Source organism: Lithobates pipiens, unplaced genomic scaffold (assembly GCF_037356315.1).
Source record: "Lithobates pipiens isolate NorthernLeopardFrog02 unplaced genomic scaffold, aLitPip1_a1.2 Scaffold_13, whole genome shotgun sequence".
Classification (NCBI taxonomy): Eukaryota; Metazoa; Chordata; class Amphibia; order Anura; family Ranidae; genus Lithobates; species Lithobates pipiens.
The window spans coordinates 281,694,132-281,714,896 of NW_027507718.1; the positions used below are offsets into that span (position 1 = coordinate 281,694,132).

The 20,765-nt window shown below is 46.5% G+C and overlaps 1 long non-coding RNA gene across 1 annotated transcript; it reads right to left on the bottom strand.

Annotated features, from left to right (window-relative positions):
- Positions 1-1,769: 1,769 nt before the first annotated feature.
- Positions 1,770-3,107, bottom strand: LOC143976101 (uncharacterized). Its single transcript, XR_013272508.1, has 3 exons — positions 2,419-3,107; positions 2,168-2,320; positions 1,770-1,867 (listed from the first exon to the last, which is right to left on the bottom strand). It is a non-coding gene; the product is annotated as an uncharacterized LOC143976101 (long non-coding RNA).
- Between the last annotated feature and the right edge of the window lie 17,658 nt (positions 3,108-20,765).

Consider the following 20,765-nt stretch of genomic DNA (forward strand, 5'->3'; position numbering starts at 1 on the left):
AAGAGGGTTAAGGCAGACCCGAAAAATAATGATGGACACACAAAATGTTGACACTTTGCGCCCAATTTGGACATTTTCACTTATTGGTGTACTCACTTTTGTTGCCAGTGGTTTAGACATTAATGGCTGTGTGTTGAGGGGAAGCAAATTTACACTGTTATACAAGCTGTAGACTCACTACTTTACATTGTAGCAAAGTATAATTTCTTGAGTGTTGTCACATGAAAAGATATAATAAAATGTTTTCAAAAATGTGAGGGGTGTACTCACTTTTGTGAGATATGAAATATTTGCCAATATTTGTATATTTTTGGCCTTATGACTGTTATACGCAACTTGTATAAGATGTGCGCAAGTGTTTTCTATAATGTATGTTATCTGCACTTATACCTTGTCATTATACCTTTTAAAGAATATAAATTTAGAAATTAAAAAAATAATACTTTACCCTCTGTAGCTGCACAAAAAATGAAAGTGATAACATTACAGATTTAAAACTTAAAAGGCAACCGTTATTTCATTTGATTAATCAAACTCATTGCAATTTGTGAGCTTTTACATACTTGTGGCACATAGAATGTAACTGCAGGTAATACTTTTATTCTGAGCATTCTATGTCCACTCAAGCGGTATGAGTAAAATAACTGCAGTCGCCTTTCCAGGGGCCACAGCAAATGAGGCAGAACATGGGACAAAGTCTCACTAGTGTAAGCATTTTGGCATGGCCTTCCATCAGGGTTACGTATACAAATGTATCCAATATTTTATTGTTCTCTGAGTTCATTATAATGTATAATAATGCTAAATTATAATAACAGCGGATGTATAAGTCTCATAGGGCTTCTTTATGAGCTGCGTATTGCAGATTTGTAGTCTCTAGTGGATTGAACATAGCTATTTCCAAGACTTTCATTAACATAATAATAAATCAACATTTTTAAGATTTGGATTTGCAGTATGCCTCTATTTTCTCTATATATTGTGATAAACCTACTAAAATGTGTGCATTAATTTGGTGACCTCAACATTTGCTGTTTATATTGCAAAAAGAAATAGACATTTATTTCATCTGCTGAAGTGTGTATCATCTTTAGTACAATTTCTGCTCTTGGCTATTTAATAAGCACTGAAACCTCATGAAAAGTTACCCTAATAATATAAAGAATATTATTATAAATACCTTCTTTTGAAAATGCTAGTTGCCTGGTCATCATACTGAACCTATTACTTCAATAGAAATAAGTTGGTCCACACTATCCCAGAGACACATTACTGTTAAAGGTACCTCATCCCCCAATAATTCTATAAATATTATATCCACGAATAGGAAAAAGGGAGGGGGGGGCCAGGGGATTTTTTAACGGTACATTAATTAAAGAGACAAAGATTTCTTAAAAAAGAATTCATAGCTTTAATGTTGGAAATATGTTAAAATTATTTTGGAAAAACCAAAATAGCAAAAATATAATAGCAAATACACATTTTATACAAAAAGTTACATAACACAAGATATAGGGGATCCTGAAATTGTTAGTTGCTGAGAATGATCATATATCCTCCCGACATGTTTCGCGTTTTTGCTTCTTCAGGGGAGTATGCAACTAACATGAACATAAACATAAAGAGAGGTTTAAGAATACAGAAAATACAATTATGCCATACAATTAGATACACATAAATTTCAGAACATTAGGTATGAAATTGGTCTCAATTTACTCAGTCCAAATGCTTACCCAGATATAATCATTTCCTGCATCGCAACCCACAGACCAACAGATGGTGAAATAGATGACAAGAATTAGGTGACAGGATCAAATGCTAAAAACAACCCAGCCTCATGCAGGGCATAGATGGAGGTAGACAAGCGCTACAAAGATCAAAAACAAAATCCAGAGATAAATACCAAGTATGACAAGTCCAGCACAGGTATTAAAAAATGTTAGTTTGTAACAAAGTGGGTAAGTCAATATCAATCCCTAAATTATAAAAGGGAATTGGGGCTGAGAAACATGCCTCCATAGTAGGATATGAGATGCTTATTATCAGAGGGATGGAACAATTGATTTTAATTAAGCCTAATTAGTATAAGGGTTGAAAGAAGTGGCTACTGGGGGTATACTACAAAAATACTGTTAAAGAGAGTAGAAGGAATAAGAATTATTTTTACCTGCAGTTAGAATCAGAGATGAAAGAGTTAATTCCATATGATGGTATTGGTGCAATACAAATGCAACAAGTTACAAAAAAGGAATCAATTGATTCATTATGATGTTTTATAAGTTGCAGAGTGCAGCGATATGCTGCCACTGCCAGGCTGAACCTACAAGTAAATAAAAAGAAGGATGACTAAATATAGGTATAGAAAGATGAGAGGCGGTATTAAAACAGTATAAAATTCAGCTAAAGAAATATATTTACCAAGAGGAAAAGTTAGCGTGGCGGTAGTATCTGTGCTGAACCTGCGCTACAGATGAAATGACAGCGCTGCCTATTTATATCCCCCATCCATCGAGCCGGCGTCTGACGTCACCGGCTCGATGCGGACAGCCATAGGTGGAAGCAGTGAGCATGTGCAGAGCCTTTCAAGTCGGCATTTGAACTACCAACCCCATAATGCCTCAGTGCTGACACGAGGTTAATTTGGACAAATGCTGATGGAGATGGGGCTAAGCTGACTCTCCGCCCTTGAAGGGGGCGGGAAGACACAAGTCAGCATAGAGGGCAGAAGAAACGACGATTATCATGGCTTTTAACCCTAAAGGGGATTACATGCTCCCTGCCACCTCAAATCGGGCGCCGCCTGGGGATAATACCCAGCTGCGCCCTTGGGTGTCCATATGCCCTTGCATACTTGGAGCAAGGGAAGATAAAAAGCAGAGTATCAAGTCCAAATCAAAAAATATATGGCTTTGGATTGCGGTGCAGGGAAGGAGGGAGAAAGCAAAGCTCCTCAATGTGGGTGGGACTCATAGAGAGCAACAGAGATCCCAAGTGTGCAAACCATGAAACCCACCTTGGGCCAAGCAAAGCGAGACATTAGACGGTATATATTACCGGTACAGCGTTAATAATAATTGATAATGACATTAATTGATGTACAGAGATATTTTTTTGATATAACATAGACATAAAAAGAAAATAAAATAAAATAAAATATTTTGTTGAAAACAAAAAAACAAAAAGAAAAAGAAAAACCAATGACTTGGGGAGGGGGTGGGAGGAAAGGAAGGAAAAGGGAAGAAGATGAACAAAAAGGGGAAAAGGGGGATATCACCTCTCTCTCTTCATGCCAGGTTCCACGGGGGCTCACAGCTAAGGTAGGAGGGTTCATGAAACAAACAAACAGAGATTAGCTATAGAAAGGATCTGTAGCTTATATTTTCATTGAAACCAGGGTATTTAGTGGCTTTTAGAATAAAGATCCACTTAGCTTCAGTTTGTAAGAGAAGCTTGTCCACTGAGCCACCTCTTGAGTTTAGAGGTATATGGGCCAGGGCTGAGAAACGTATCCAGTTGGGGTCAAAGGCATGATAGGTGCCTATGTGCCTACTTATGGCTGTGGTGATTTTTTTATTAAGAATAGGTTTGATGTGGTCTTTTATGCGGGTAGAAAATAGTCTTTTAGTTTTACCTACGTAAAATCCTCCACAACGGCATTGGGCCAAATATACAACGCCTGGAGTGGAGCATGTAACGTGAAATTTCGAAACAAAACGGTTGCCGTTTGGCAATCTGATCTTTTGAGAGTTATGTATATAGGGACACATGTCACATTGCCCGCATGCATAGGTACCTGGATATTTGGATTTAGTATCACCTGAGGAGTCCTGAAAGTGACTTCTAACTAAGCTGTCCTTGAGTGATTGAGGTCTCATATAGGTGATTGATGGTGCATCATTTATGTACTGATTAACAATAGGATCGGCTTTTAAAAGAGGCCAAAACTTATTGATTATAGCACGGAACGAATGATGTTGGTTAGAGTATTTGGTAATGATACGTACTTTGTTATCAAAATTTTTTTGTTTATTGGAGAAGAGAAGGGAAGTCCTATCTTTATTTTTTACTCTATTATATGATTTTTTCAGAGATACATGACTGTATCCACGTGCTCTGAGTCTATTGTATAAGTCATTGGCTGCAATCTTAAAGTCAGAGTCAGTAGTGCAATTGCGTTTGGCCCTTAGATACTGGCTGTAGGGGATGCTCTTTAGGAGAGGTTTTGGGTGAAAGCTTGTCGCATGCAAGACCGTATTGCCAGCAGTAGGCTTTCTGTATAAGGCAGAATAAACATGTCCAGTGGCATCAATTTTGATAGTTAAGTCCAAAAATTCAATGGAGTTTTGGCTGTAATTCAACGTAAACTTTAAATTGAATGGATTCACAGAAAGTAAATTGAAAAAGAGCAACAAATCTGATTCTGATCCTGACCAAAAAAATAAAATATCATCAATGTACCTGTACCAGGCTGTGATGTTACTTAGAAAAGGGACGAGGTCTTCACGCGCGAAGGTATCTTTTTCCCACCCCCCCAGGTACAGGTTGGCATACGATGGGGCACATTTAGTCCCCATCGCAACCCCCTGCACCTGGAGGTAGTGGGATAATAAGCACTGAAACCTCATGAAAAGTTACCCTAATAATATAAAGAATATTATTATAAATACCTTCTTTTGAAAATGCTAGTTGCCTGGTCATCATACTGAACCTATTACTTCAATAGTTTGCGGAATTGACTCATAATAAATAGGTATATGGGGACATTTATGATCCTGCATATTTGTTCCAGGTCAGAGCTTTAGTAAATATTAGAAGCTTATGGGTCTACAACTCAATAGCCAGGTAACTAGAATTTCTAGAATGGTGTAAAAAATTAACATCTACTTTGGTTAGAAGTTGCTTTATGCTTTCTTTACTGATATGGCTGATCAGTCTTTTGTTCTGCCTTCATATGACATCACTCTTGAAGGCTTCGGGGCCCTGTGAGAACCCAGTGATGGCATCTTATGACTAGAGTTCAGAGAACAGTTTGAGCAAAAGTTCGGCCCGAACATCGCCTGTTCACCCGTTTGGCGAACACCTGAATTTTGCAGGGTGCTCGGCAGGATGTTCGCCTGCCAGCACGCCACAAGGCACTGCACACTGTACAGTGAATTCTAGGGCCCTGACTGGCTAAAGCAATGCACCTGCACCTGACCGTTGGTCAGGTGCAAGGCTTTGCTCAATTAGGGCACAGAGCACAGTCAGAGCCATAATTGGACAAATGCATGATGACTTTGCCCAATCATGGCTCAGTGCTCATAGTCCCAACCCACACTATAAAATGTTCCTTCCCACAGTAGTGTGTCAGTGCAGTGTTAGTGTAGTGTGAGTATAGTGTAGTGCAACCTTTTTCAACCAGGGTCTCTTCAGGGGTGCCTTGGCAAAATGCCTAAAAATTGCATGAAAATTGTATACAAACCAGAGGGTTAATCAAGTGCTGTATACCCCCTTTTTTTGATTGCTGCATTTTTTCTGTCCTATGCCTGTCCCCTTTTTATTTAATTGTCAGTCGAATTATTTATGACTGCAACACTGTTGTTCCCCCTTTTTTTTTTTTTTTTTATAGTTTTTACATTTCTGTCAGCATCAGTCCTCAATTTAAAGTGCACCAAATACCACTTTTCATTGAATAAAGGGCATCCAATTACACATTTCCCAGTATCTATTAAATTTAGGTAATAAGCCCCCTATCCAGTCTGGGAGGCCAACAAGGATAGGCACACATTTCCATGCCACTATGAGGGGGCCAACAGCGTCTGTGTCCACAGACAAAGATCAACACGGTCCGTCCACAGGCAGGGCGCATTTGTCCCTGTTTAGGGATGATGCCTGTGCTATCCAGCCACAGCATGCAGAGGAGGTGGTGGACTGGCTTACTAAACCATCCTCCTCATCCTCTATCACCCAAGCTGAGACTATTGCGCAGTCCACCACAGTTTTGTCAACCGTCCGTAGATTTACAGGAAGTCCATAAAAACAGACACTTTTTCTTCTGTAAAAGCATGTAGGAGCGGAAAAGTGGCAGTAAAAATGGCTGCTTTCGTCATGGGTGTGCATTGTGCATGCATAGCTCTGGAATTCCCTGAGACGATCTGATCCTGAGTCCATGCCACCTGGCCCGCCCCGCCTGCTGATGATATCATGTCGCAAGCCACATTTCCCGCTACACTGAGCCGGCCGGAAAACTTAAAATGCCAGGAGCCAAGTGGAGTAGGCTAATGGTGGAGGAGCCTATGCAATGTGTGGACAGTACAGTGGAGCCGGAGCACTGGCGGCACCAATGCACCATCACCGCAAGAGAGATAGATGGACAGAGCTGATCCACCCCCCGCCCCGAACGGACACACAAGGCCCACTGACGAGTGCCCTGGCTGCAGCCCCCTGCCTGGTGAGTGAGTGGAGTGCATATACACACACACACTAACTTGAACTTAGAGAGAGTCCCACCACCAGACCCCTGGCCTGGCTGCAACATCCATCCATCCATCACTTGGACTGGATGCTATTTATGTAATTTCTACAGGCAGGCACAGGCAGCACTTATCAGACAAGAATAGCAGTGGTGTGATTGTACAGAATTACAGATGTTCACAATCTCTGTCTTGCTATCCCCTGTATCATGTCTGCCATCTTCTAACCACCCTCCTGTATCCTGTCCGCCATCCTCTGACCACCATCCTGTATCCTGTCCACCATCCTCTGACGACCCCCCTTTATCCTGTCCATCATCCTCTGACCACCCTCCTGTTTCTGTGCCTGCCATCCTCTGACCACCCTCCTGTATCCTGTCCACCGTCCACTGACCACCCTCCTGTATCCTGTCCGCCATCATTTTACCACCTCCGGTATCCCGTCCACCATCATCTGACCACCCTCCTGTATCCTATCCGCCATCCTCTGATCACCTCCTATATCCTGTCCACCATCCTCTGACCCCCCCCCCCCGTATCCTGTCCTCCATCCACTGACCCCCTCCTGTATCCTGTGCACATCCTCTGACCACCTCCTGTATTCTGTGCTCATCCTCTGACCACCTCCTCTATCCTATCCACCATCTTCGGACCACCTCCGGCATCCTATACGCATCCTCTGACCACCTCCTGTATCTTGTGTGCATCCTCTGACCACCGCCTGTATCCTGTGCGCATCCTCTGAACTACCTCCTGTATCATGTGCGAATCCGCTGACCTCCTGTATCCTGTCTGACATCCTTTGACCACCTCCTTTATCCTGTCCGCTATCCTCTGACCATCTCCTATATGATGTGCACATACTCTGACCACCTCCTGTATCCTGTGCACATACTCTGACCACCTCCTGTATACTGCCTGCCATCCTTGGACCACCTCCCATATCTTGTGTGCATCCTCTGACCACCTCCTGTATCCTGTGTGCATCCTCTGACCACCTCTTGTATCATCTCTGCAATCTCTGACCACCTCTTGTTTTTTTATCATGTCTGCAGTCTCTGAAGGGGGAGTCTGAAGAAGAGCCAAGAGTGAGAGTGACGCCAGGATGGGGGTCATAGGAAAAGTCATACGTGTGTGGGCTGTGGAGAGGAGACTATGGAAAAAAAACACAGCCACCAACCTGGAGCCTGACTGAGCCCTGCACGGTGTACCTGAGAGAAAAGTCGGTGACAGTGCCTCCAGGCCAGTCTGAAGAGGGGGGTCTTTGATGTAAGGGGGGAGTGAATACATTAATGTAAGGGGGCACTGATATAAAGGTACCCCCTTATATCAGTAACCCCTCCTCCTTACCTTAGTATATTCACTCTGCAGAAGGTGATCTCTGGTCACCAGAGCCCCCCCACATCAGAGTTCCCGGCATTCACCTTTACATGGGGGAACTGATGTAAAGGGAAATGCAGCATACCCTGATGTAATTGGGATGTAATTGTAAAGGGAAATGCAGTGGACTCTGATATAAGGTGGTCTCTGGTGACCAGAACCCCCCCTTACATCAGAGTTCCCCCTTGGATCAAGGGTTGGCAACACCGGTCCACCACAGCTGCCATAGCAGCTTATTCTGCCTCCTTGTCCACAACTACTCCTGCCATAGCCCCAGCATCATGCATTGAGGAGTTAGCTGAATTATTTTAAACACAGCATCAGCCACTTGCTTCTTGAAGATTAGCAGGCATTACTTGATTCTGATGCTGATTCTGTTGTTGAGGAAGGGAGTAACATGAGCCTACAGAGGGGAGAACACTGACAAACAACAAATTGGTAGTCATGTTTAGTGATGGACGAACTTCCAATGGGACGTTTCGCGAACGCGGACCGCGAACGCGGCCGAAAGTTCGCAAACCGTAACGTTCACGGCGGGCCGCATTGACTTCAATGGGAGGCGAATTTTGCAAACCTACAGGTCAAATTTGCAGCCACAAAATAATTACTAGCTGTGCAAACATAGTCCCACCACATGGCCAATGACATAACACATGTATGAGGTGAATCTGGGATCGACAACTACAAGCATTCTTTTTTTATATGTGAAATTGTGACAATTCAGGACTGTGGAGCGCATGAAGGAAATGGAGGAGAGGGAAGGTCAGGGTAGGCAAAGAAGAGGGTGCAGGAGATGATTACCAGCAGCGTGACATACAGCAATGACACCTGCACCGTGATAGAGTGATCTGACACCAGCACCGTGATAGAGAGCACTGACATCAGCAGCGTGACATACAGCAATGACACCTGCATCGTGATAGAGTGATCTGACACCAGCACCGTGATAGAGAGCACTGACATCAGCAGCGTGACATAAAGCACTGACACCAGCACTGTGATATACAGCACTGACACCAGCACCGTGATAGAGAGCACTGACATCAGCAGCATGACATGCAGCAATGACACCTGCACTGTGATAGAGTGATCTGACACCAGCACCGTAATAGAGAGCACTGACATCAGCAGCGTGACATCCAGCAATGACACCTGCACCGTGATAGAGTGATCTGACACCAGCACCATGATAGAGAGCACTGACATCAGCAGCGTGACATAAAGCACTAACACCAGCACCGTGATATACAGCACTGACACCAGCACTGTGATAGAGAGCACTGACATCAGCAGCGTGACATACAGCAATGACACCTGCACCGTAATAGAGTGATCTGACACCAGCACCGTGATAGAGAGCACTGACATCAGCAAAGTGACATAAAGCACTGACACCAGCACCGTGATAGAGAGCACTGACATCAGCAGCGTGACATAAAGCACTGACGCCAGCACCGTGATATACAGCACTGACACCAGCACCGTGATATACAGCACTGACACCTGCACCGTAAGCAGCCCCAGGAGGAAGTCAGCATAGCACAGGGATGGTGGGAGCCCCTCATAATGAGCATAGCACAGGGATGGTGGGAGCCCCTCATAATATGCACAGCAGAGGTACAGCCCCAGGAGGAAGTCAGCACAGGGATGGTGGGAGCCCCTCATAAAAAGCAGCCCCAGGAGGATGTCAGCATAGCACAGGGATGGGGGGAGCCCATCATAATAAGCAGCCCCAGGAGGAAGTCAGCACAGCACAGGGATGGTGGGAGCCCCTCATAATGAGCATAGCACAGGGATGGTGGGAGCCCCTCATAATGAGCATAGCACAGGGATGGTGGGAGCCCCTCATAATATGCACAGCAGAGGTACAGCCCCAGGAGGAAGTCAGCACAGCACAGGGATGGTGGGAGCCTCTCATAATAAGCAGCCCCAGTAGAAATATGACACCGCTCAACCTCTTCAAACGGGAGGGTACGGGCATATAGTACGGTGTGCTTTTTTTGGACAAGGAAGTGAGCCAAATGAAGAAAGAAGGTCTGTGTGCTCAATTAAAAAAATCTTTTATCGACATATACATGGTCTACTGGTCACATGTGTTGAATTCCTCTGAGATCCATGCCTCATTCATTTTTAGAAATGTGAGGTAGTTAACACTGTTGTGAGCTAGGCGAGTACGCTTATCGGTCACGATCCCCCCTGCTGCGCTGAACGTCCTTTCGGACAGGACACTGTATGAGGGGCAAGCCAACAGTTCGATTGCAAATTGGGCAAGCTCTGGCCAGAGGTCAAGCCTGCCCACCCAGTAGTCCAGGGGTTCATCACTCCTCAGAGCGTCCACCTCGGCCGTTAACCCGATGTAGTCGGACACCGGACGGTCTAGGCGTTCCCTGATGCTGGATCCGGATGACACCTGTCGATGGGTCGGCTGAAAGAATGACCTCATATCCAAAGTCACCAAGACATCTTCAAACCGGCCTCTTCTTGCAGGCGCTGTTGGATTGGTACCAACTCCTTCTCTGGGAGTGGGAATTGCTCCTCTGCCAGCGCACGCAAAAGCAGAATGCAGCATTTCTCGAAGCAAGACCTGGAAGTGCTCCATTCTGACAGCCCTCTGTGACGGCGGTAACATTTCCGCCATTTTGTGTTTGTACCGGGGGTCTAAGTACGTTGCCACCCAGTACTGGTCCTTGACCCTTATGCTTTTTATAAAGGGTCCCTATTAAAACACTGGAGCATGAAGGCCCCCATTTGCACTAAACTGGAAGCCGTGTGGTGGCCTGGCTCCTGCTCATCATCCAGGATAATGTCGTCCTCTTCATTCTCCTCTCCCCATCCACGCACAACAGCAGGGATCCCAGAAAGGTTTAAAGCATGCTCTTCTTGCTTCTCCTCATCCGCCCCGGCACCATCCTCCTCTGACTCCTCTTCAGACTCCTGTTGTTTACTTGTCTCAGGTAGAGTAGCCCCCCCTGGGAATTCCTCCAGCATTGTGACTTCCTCATCTTCCCGCTCCTGCTCCTCCACAGCTTAATCAATGACACGACGCAATGCACGCTCCATAAAGAAGGCATAAGGTACCATGTCACTGATGGCGCCATGGCTGCGACTGACCAGTTTGGTGATCTCCTCAAATAGCCGCATAAGTCTGCATGCGTCGCGCATGAGCAGCCACTGGCGCAGTGAAAAAAAAAACAGCTCCCCAGAACCTGTTCTGCCGCAGAGTTCATACAGGTAGACATTAACTGCACGTTTCTGCTGGAGCAGCCTATCAAGCGTATAGAAAGTTGAGTTCCATCGCGTCGGGCAATCGCAAATAAGACGTCTGACCGGCAGATTGTGTCGCCGCTGAATGTCAGCAAGGTGAGCCATGGCTGTGTAAGATCTTCTGAAATGGGCCGAGATTTTCCTTGCCTGCCGCAAGATGTCCTGGACCCCAGGGTATTTGACAACGAATCGCTGCACAACCAAGTTTAAGGCATGGCACGTGTGTAATTTTGCCCTGTTTCAATGCGCTAAGCAGATTGGCACCGTTGTCACACACCACTTTACCAACTGTCAAATTGAGCGGTGTTAGCCACTGATCTGCCTGTGAACGCAAAGCTGAAAGGAGTGCCGGGCCAGTGTGGCTCTTGGCTTCCAGGCACAACAGACGCAGCACGGCATGGCAACGTCTCACCTGGCATGTCGAATAGGTTCTGGGGAGCTTGGGCGGCGCAGCAGAAGAGACGCTAGCAGCGGAAAAGGAGAAGTCAGCCGAGGAGGAGAGGGAGGAGGATGGAGTAGGAGGAGGAGGAGAAGAAGAGCCAGGCCTGCATGCAATCCGTGGAGGTAAAACCAAATCTACACGGGTGCCACGGATTACATGCTTGACGGCCGTCAGAAGGTTCACCCAGTGGGCAGTAAAAGTGATATACCTTCCCTGCCCGTGTTTGCTAGACCATGTGTCTGTGGTCAGATGTATCTTGGCACCGACACTGTGACCCAGAGATACATTCACTTGCCGCTGAACATGGCCATATAGCTCTGGGATGCCCTTCTCTGAGAAATACTTCCTTCCTGGGACCTTCCATTGTGGTGTTCCAATGGCCACAAATTTTCGAAAGGCCTCCGAGTCCACCAGTTTATATGGCAGTAGTTGGCGGGCTATCAGTTCTGACAAGCCATCCGTCAACCGTTGGGCAAGAGGGTTATCCGGCGTCATCATTTTTTTACGCTCGAACGTTAGGCCCACAGAAGACTGCCTTTTTGCAGAAAAACGTGAGCTTGGCGTGATGGAAGGTGGAGTAGAGGACAATTGTGAGGAGAGAGGAGAAGGAGAAGTAGAACACGAGGCTGGACGGTGAGAGCCTGGAGTGTGGCTTTGTGTGTTCCGTTGCTCCCACTGGGCTCGTGATGGCTGCTCATGTGCCTTCTTAAGGCGGTCGTCCCTAGGTTAGTGTTGGGCTTACCGCGACTAATGCGTTGACTGCACAGATTGCAGATGGCAACACTATTGTCAGCAGCGGACAAGTTAAAAAAAGCCCACACTGCGGAGCCATGTCCCGGCGTCCTGGGAGTGCCATATGTGACCGTACATGGTCGATGACTCGCTCCTGATACATTAGCAGTCTGCTTTGTCCCTCCTGTGCAATGTAAGTTATTCCTGCTTCTCCTCCCTATCTGCTGGTCCATATCTCCCTCTGAACTCCCCTCCTCTTCTTCTCTTGTGGGCACCCACGTAACATCACTAGACACGTCATCATCGACGTCACCTTCCCCACCGCTATAAGTAGAGATCTTAGGCAGCAACACCAGGGACCAACCTCCTCCTTGGGCTGATCTGGGTACTGTCGTCAGACTGCTGAGTGGCGGTTGTTGCTACCTCCTCTTCCTGATCCAATGCCAAGAGTGGCTGCGCATCAGAAATGTCTTGATATGGATCGGAAAATAATTTCTGTGACTCAAGCAGAAGGTATGTGGTGTTGGTGGTGGTGTTGTTGGTGGTAGTGTCTTTGGGGGTGCACATAGCAGAGAGTGAAGAAGAGGGTGCAGATCGAGAGGATGAGGAGGGTGCAGAAGAGTAAGGCTGAGTGAGCCACTCAACCAAGCCTGGTGCTCCTTTAAAGTAATTGAACGCACCTTCTGCAACTTCCCACTTTGGCTCAAGCTCCTGCCCTACCCCTACCACCCCTGCGGAAGGGCCTGCCTCTTCCTCTGCCTGTCATTTTTTAAATGACCCTGTGACAAAACTCTCAGTCCCTATACTGATAAAGGACCGCTGCAGAATAGGGCAGCAGTCAGCAGTAGTGCACCTCAACCCTATATATTGTGGACCGATACCAGTCCTTAAGGAATAGCAAACTGTACCTCACTCAACCCTATGTACTGTAGTACACTATACCTTACCAGTCCTTATAAGGACCTTTGTGGAACTAGTAGGTTGTGATTAGCAGACTGTACCTCAGTCCCTATACTGATAAAGGACTGCTGCAGTATAGGGCAGCAGTCGGCAGTAGTGCACCTCAACCCTATATATTGTGGACCTATACCAGTCCTTAAGGAATAGCAGACTGTACCTCAGTCAACCCTATGTACTGTAGTACACTATACCTTACCAGTCCTTATAAGGACCTTTGTGGAACTAGTAGGTTGTGATTAGCAGACTGTACCTCAGTCCCTATACTCATAAAGGACTACTGCAGCAGAAGGACAGCAGTCAAGTATAATATTCTTTCTATATTTGGAAGAAAGAATATTATACGTGTACAAGCCTATTACCATACCAGTCCTGAAAAGAACCTTTGTGGACCTAATAGTAACAGCTACTGATTAAACTGACTGTCCCTCACTGCCACACACAGCTTCCTGCCTGTCCCTATTTAAACTGACAAAACACAGGCTGCTGCAACAATAACTTGAATAGCACTCAAAACTATATCCTGTACTACTTTACCATACCAGTCCTGAAAAGGACTTTTGTGGACCTAATAGTAACAGCTAATGATTAAACTGACTGTCCCTGCTGCACATAGCGTCCTGTCCCTCTCTCTACACTGACAAAAGACAGGCTGCTGCAACAATGACTTGAATAGCAGTGCCTCAAACCTATATCCTGAACTACACCTAACACCTATACCATACCAGTCCTTAAAAGATCTTTTGTGGACCTAATAGCTAGCGATTTGTGTCACTGCAGTCTCTCCCTGCTCCACACAGCAACCTCTCCCTATAGTGACATATGAAAGAATGTAAAATGGCCACCGGATCGGGTCTATTTATAAGTTAGGGGGAATGTCCAAGTGTCCATGTGCTGTAATGTCTCAATTGGCCGTCCTGTACCACATGATGGATGTGTCATCATAGGTCAAAGTTCTTTTACACAGTAAACACGGAAGTCCGCCGGGCGAACAGCGTCAATAGTCTGCCGATCGGGCGGACTGCGAACAGCCAAAATTCCCCTGCGAAACGACCACCGGGTGAACCGTTCGGCCATCCCTAGTCAGGTTCCCCCAGCTGCAGTGTATTGCCAAGTTAGCTCCAGTGATGATAAGGATGGAGGGAATGATACTGATGAGGTCACTGACGTGACTAGGGTGACAGATAGAGCAGAGGAGGAAAGTGAGGGGGAGGCACAACCCTAACGCAGCAGGATGTCCTCCAGAAGCAGCCATTATGGAACGGTAGAGAGCAATAGAGAGCAGCCACCCTATGTCATAAGATTATGGAACTGTTATATCCTGGCCCACTTGCCACAGCTCAGTTGTGTGGGCCTTTTTTAGCACATGTGCAGTTGATCGCTATTTGCAAATTGCAATCTGTGATGCAAGCAGATCAAGAGCAGCAAAAACAGAAGCCATGTGAGCACCACAGATAAAAGAGCATGTCTGCCCACATTGACATTTGTGAAAATTAATCAGTCCTGGATTAGCAGCAGCTATCAAGCCCCTGATGCCAATGTCACTGATTAAATGTTTTTGGGATCTGAGATCTCTGCAAGACTGTCTAGGCTGCCTAGCTTTGTGAATGTTGATTTAATCTTGAAGTATTTTTTGATATAGGTTTTATGAACACAATTAACACCCAGTTTTTCCACCAATCTTTCCACACCTAATTGATAGGTTAGTTAGTTTTGCATGTGTGCGCTGTAATATTTTTGTTCTTTACTAAAGATTGACACTTTTCAATTTGATATGTAATCAATAAATAATCCAATGATCAATATGAACAAGGTATTAATTTAGTGACATGCCTCATACAAAGTCCCATTCCTTCCTCTTTTTTGTTTTCTACATAAGTAAAGTATTAAGTGTAATAATGGAACAATTAGGTCATTTTAAACTTGATCTCTCAATAAATGAGCTATATATGGGATGAATATGACTTCTGAAACAAAAATCTGATTGGATATTGAACTGAGATTGACCATGCATTCATATGAATTTGCATTTGCAGTATACAATTCCTTTATAAATGCTACTATAGCCAACTGTATGCTCTGAAAATTTTCCATGAGTGCAAAATATCTATATCAGTAAGATGTAGGCTTTTACTGAGTTGGGTTGAGCCATGATGACCTCAACAAGTCAGCGTTATAAGCTGCATGGGAAAATGACCCAAAAAAACGCAAAACACTGCAACGAAATGTATTGTTAGGATCAGGAAACATTCTGCTCAGACAGCATTCAAGGCAATGCTGTCTTCTCGGACCAGGAAACATTGCCTATCATGGTCAGACAACTTCCCAGAGCAGGATTCTCTTCCTCCTTAAAGTGGATGAAAATCCTATCACTATTTACTCTTAAAAAGAGGTTCTCTCTCCCCCATAACCTATCCTGCCTAACCTATTTGAAAAAGATATGTGTACCTACATATTTTTAATCCACTGTGGTCTAATCACGTGATCCCACATCTCTGGCTCCCCTGTGTCAATGAGTGGCTGCTGCAGAGGAGAGGAGGAACTCCAACAAAACCCCCTGCGAGTTCAGGTGATCGGAGCGCAGTAGATTTAAAATAGGTAAGTATACAGAACGTTTTTATACAAGTTAGGCAGTATTGGTAGCAGGAGGAGGTAGGAAATATTATTAAGAATAGTAAGACTTATGTTTTTCTTCCACTTTAGGTTTGCATCAGCTCCACCTGCTAGCTGAAAGTGGGTACTGCAATGGAAGCCACCTTCAGGCCCCGGATGAGGTGACACATGAGCCAAGAATGACACTAAGTGTCATTTTTGTTTAGCTTAATTTATAAGTAATTAATTTAATATTATTATCTACTATTCTAGAAATCCCAAAGGTTTGAAATTGATAGTCTGTTTCTATATTGACCTTTCTGTCCTCATGATTGCAAAAAGGGCCATGTGTGAGTCTGCAGCCAAAGGCTTAATTTTTTTTTCATCCCAATGCTTACTACTCATTGCTACAAAAGTTTAAATCCCTCAAAGGTCTACTTAGTGCTTTTTACAGAAGTCCCTTATGAGAACAAACTGAATAAGTTAAGAAGTATTTCAAATGTTATGTCCCTGCAGCTATTTGGGTTGTGCGGACTGTCTGCCAGTAGATTTGATATTAGGCAACATTAGCTAGACATGCTTTCTAAAAGTCATTGGCTAAAGCATCTGCTCTTTGAATGACCCTTTTTGAGAACATTTATGTTATAATACCATTTTAAATAAATACAACCATTTACAATAGCACAAACATATTAGAACATATCTACTTTCAAACAAGTTTTGGGCAGGAGGAGGAAATAAGCAATAAAATGAGTGAGTTGATTGGTCAAAGTGAAAGAAACTGGTCCCAAGTAAGAGATTTGTGAACAAGCTGGGGAATTTTATAGTCTAATCTGCTAAGGGCAACATAGAACAAAACCAGTAAATAATAGATTGGCCTTAATAATGATTAATCGGGGGGGGCGTGTCCTAGATGTTGGCATGAGCAGACGTGTATCTCCGAGCTCTGCTGCTCCAACGCTCCTGAAACCCATCTTGCCGGGTCATCAGCAACCCTACATCGGTACTTGAACTCAGTGAATGCCTTCTCGACCGGCTGGCCGGGGCAAAGGGGGTAAGAAGATCAAGTTCCCCCCGAATATACCGCCGGACCCTAGTCCCACCAGGTCGCGGCCTAGTGAGTGGCCGCTCCGCGCCCACATGGCATCCCAGACAGACACGTGGGAGGGGACGGCTGTCTCCCCTCCGGGGATTCCGGAGCTCATGGCCGCAATTGCCACCTGCCAAACAGCTGTCACCTCCTGCCAGGCGGTTCTCACATCCAAAATCGAGGAGGTGCAGATGGATGTGGGACTTATCAGGCAAGATTTGGGCAAAGTCCACACCAGACTAATGACGGCTGAACATATCGGGGTGGTGGAGGACGCGGTGGGGGAGAACACTGGTGCGATCCGCTCTCTACAATCTAAGGTGAAACTGTTGGAGCAGAGGGCCGAGGACTCTGAGAACCGATGCCGATGGAACAACATCTGCATCATGGGGCTGGCGGAAGACGTGGAGGGTAATAACCCTATGGTTTTCGCGGAGGAGTTGCTCTGTTCCCTCCTCCCAGAGGCTCACCTGTCCCCATACTTCACGGTGGAGAGAGCACATAGACTCCCGCCGCAACCAGGCCCACAGGGCTCCCCCCCCCGCACTTTTATTCTGCATCTACTTAATTTTAGAAACCGCGATGAGCTACTAAGAGCAGCTAGGGCCGCTGGAGACTTAACCCACAGGAACAACCGCCTGATGCTGTTTCTGGAATCCATTGAAACTCAGAAACTCAGGCGCTCATTTGATGTGGTTAAAACTGCCCTGCGTGCTAAAGGAATTAAATATAGTGTGCTCTTTGCTGATAAGTTGTGGGTGATCAACGGGGAGACGGTTCGTTTCTTCATTATCCCGAGGGAGGCCGCGCGCTGGTTGGATACACTGCCACCACGGGGGATGACCCTCTGCACAGCTGTGAAGCCCCCGCTGGGGTGTCGGCCCCCATGGATCTACACTATTTCTGTTTCGGACAACAGCACTCCTTGGTCTGGACTGTCTCCGAAAGTTTCTGCACAGTTCACTACTAAGGTAACTCATGGTAATTTTGACATTGTACTCCGTTTAGTGAAGGTGCCTCCATAATTGACTGTTGACCGGCAGTGTGAAAGCAGGGGTGGCACACTCCTGTACTCTCTACTAGACTCTGGTGTGGAGGCATCCTGCCAGCAAAAGTGCCGTCACCCGTGCTGTGCTATTGTACTGTGCTATTGCCTTCGGGCCGGTTAAATTGGGAGAAAAATGTAGTCTTACTTCGGGTGGGACCTGCGGGGTGGGGGGAAGGGGTGCTTAGCCATTGCTGACCAAGTTTTGGTTCTATGTTTGGGTTTGACTACAAGTTATCAGTTTAAAATGTTCTGTGTATTAGTGATGGACGAACTTCCGACGGGACGTTTCGCGAACGCGAAACGCGAACGGGCACAAACGTTCGCGAAAACGACCGTTCGCCGCGGGCTCCATTGACTTCAATGGGAGGCGAATTTCGCAAACCTTTAGGTCGAATTTGCGGCCACGGGGTAATTATTAGGGGGTAGCACGTAGTCCCACCACCTGGACAATAGCATAATACATGTATGAGGTGAATTTGGGATCGATAACTACAAGCATTTTTTTTTTATTTGGGAAATTGTTCTGACAATTCAGGACTATGGAGCTAATGAAGGCAATGGAGGAGAGGGAAGGTCAGGGACCAGGGTAGGCAAACAAGAGGGTGCAGGAGATACAGAGCACTGACAGCAGCACCGTAATACAGAGCACTGACATCAGCACCGTGACATACAGCGCTGACAGCAGCTCCGTGACATACAGCGCTGACAGCAGCTCCGTGACATACAGCGCTGACAGCAGCTCCGTGACATACAGCGCTGACAGCAGCTCCGTGACATACAGCGCTGACAGCAGCTCCGTGACATACAGCGCTGACAGCAGCACCGTGACATACAGCGCTGACAGCAGCTCCGTGACATACAGCGCTGACAGCAGCTCCGTGACATACAGCGCTGACAGCAGCTCCGTGACATACAGCACTGACAGCAGCTCCGTGACATACAGCGCTGACAGCAGCTCCGTGACATACAGCGCTGACAGCAGCACCGTGACATACAGCGCTGACAGCAGCTCCGTGACATACAGCGCTGACAGCAGCTCCGTGACATACAGCGCTGACAGCAGCTCCGTGACATACAGCACTGACAGCAGCTCCGTGACATACAGCGCTGACAGCAGCTCCGTGACATACAGCGCTGACAGCAGCACCGTGACATACAGCGCTGACAGCAGCTCCGTGACATACAGCGCTGACAGCAGCTCCGTGACATACAGCGCTGACAGCAGCTCCGTGACATACAGCGCTGACAGCAGCTCCGTGACATACAGCGCTGACAGCAGCTCCGTGACATACAGCGCTGACAGCAGCTCCGTGACATACAGCGCTGACAGCAGCTCCGTGACATACAGCGCTGACAGCAGCTCCGTGACATACAGCGCTGACAGCAGCACCGTAAGCAGCCCCAGGAGGAAGTCAGCACAGCACAGGGATGGTGTGATCCCCTCATAATAAGAACCCCCAGGAGGAAGTCAGCACAGCACAGGGATGGTGGGAGCCCCTCATAATAAGAACCCCCAGGAGGAAGTCAGCACAGCACAGGGATGGTGGGAGCCCCTCATAATAAGAACACCCAGGAGGAAGTCAGCACAGCACAGGGATGGTGGGAACCCCTCATAATAAGCAGCCCCAGTAGAAATATGACACCGCTCAACCTCTTCAAAGAGGAGGGTAGGGGCATATAGTACGGTGTGCTTTTTTGGGTCAGGGAAGTGAGCCAAATGAATTAAGAAGGTCTGTGTGCTTGATTCCAAAAATTGTTTATAGACATATACATGGTCTACTGATCACATGTGTTGAATTCCTCCGAGATCCATGCCTCATTCATTTTTAGAAATGTGAGGTAGTTAACACTGTCGTGAGCTAGGCGAGTACGCTTATCGGTCACAATCCCCCCTGCTGCGCTGAACGTCCTTTCGGACAGGACACTGGATGAGGGGCAAGCCAACAGTTCGATTGCAAATTGGGCAAGCTCTGGCCAGAGGTCAAGCCTGCCCACCCAGTAGTCTAGGGGTTCATCACTCCTCAGAGCGTCCACATCGGCCGTTAACCCAATGTAGTCGGACACCTGACGGTCTAGGCGTTCCCTGATGCTGGATCCGGATGACACCTGTCGATGGGTCGGCTGAAAGAATGACCTCATATCCGAAGTCACCAACACATCTTCAAACCGGCCTCTTCTTGCAGGCGCTGTTGGATTGGTACCCGCAAATCCTTCTCTGGGAGTGGGAATTGCTCCTCTGCCAGCGCACGCAAAAGCAGAATGCAGCATTTCTCGAAGCAAGGCCTGGAAGTGCTGCATTCTGACAGCCCTCTGCGACGGCGGTAACATTTCCGCCATTTTGTGTTTGTACCGGGGATCTAAGTACGTTGCCACCCAGTACTGGTCCTTGACCCTCATGCTTTTTATACGGGGGTCCCTATTAAAACACTGGAGCATGAAGGCCCCCATTTGCACTCAAGCGGAAGGTATGTGGTGGTGGTGGTGTTGTTGGTGGTAGTGTCTTTGGGGGTGCACATAGCAGAGAGTGAAGAAGAGGGTGCAGATCGAGAGGATGAGGAGGGTGCAGAAGAATAAGGCTGAGTGAGCCACTCAACCAAGTCTGGTGCGTCCTTTAAAGTAATTGAACGCACCTTCTGCAACTTCCCACTTTGGCTCAAGGCTGTTGCTCCTGCCCTACCCCTACCACCCCTGCGGAAGGGCCTGCCTCTTCCTCTGCCTGTCATTTTTTAAATCACCCTGTGACAAAACTCTTAGTCCCTATACCGCTGAAGGACTGCTGCAGTATAGGGCAGCGGTCAGCAGTAGTGC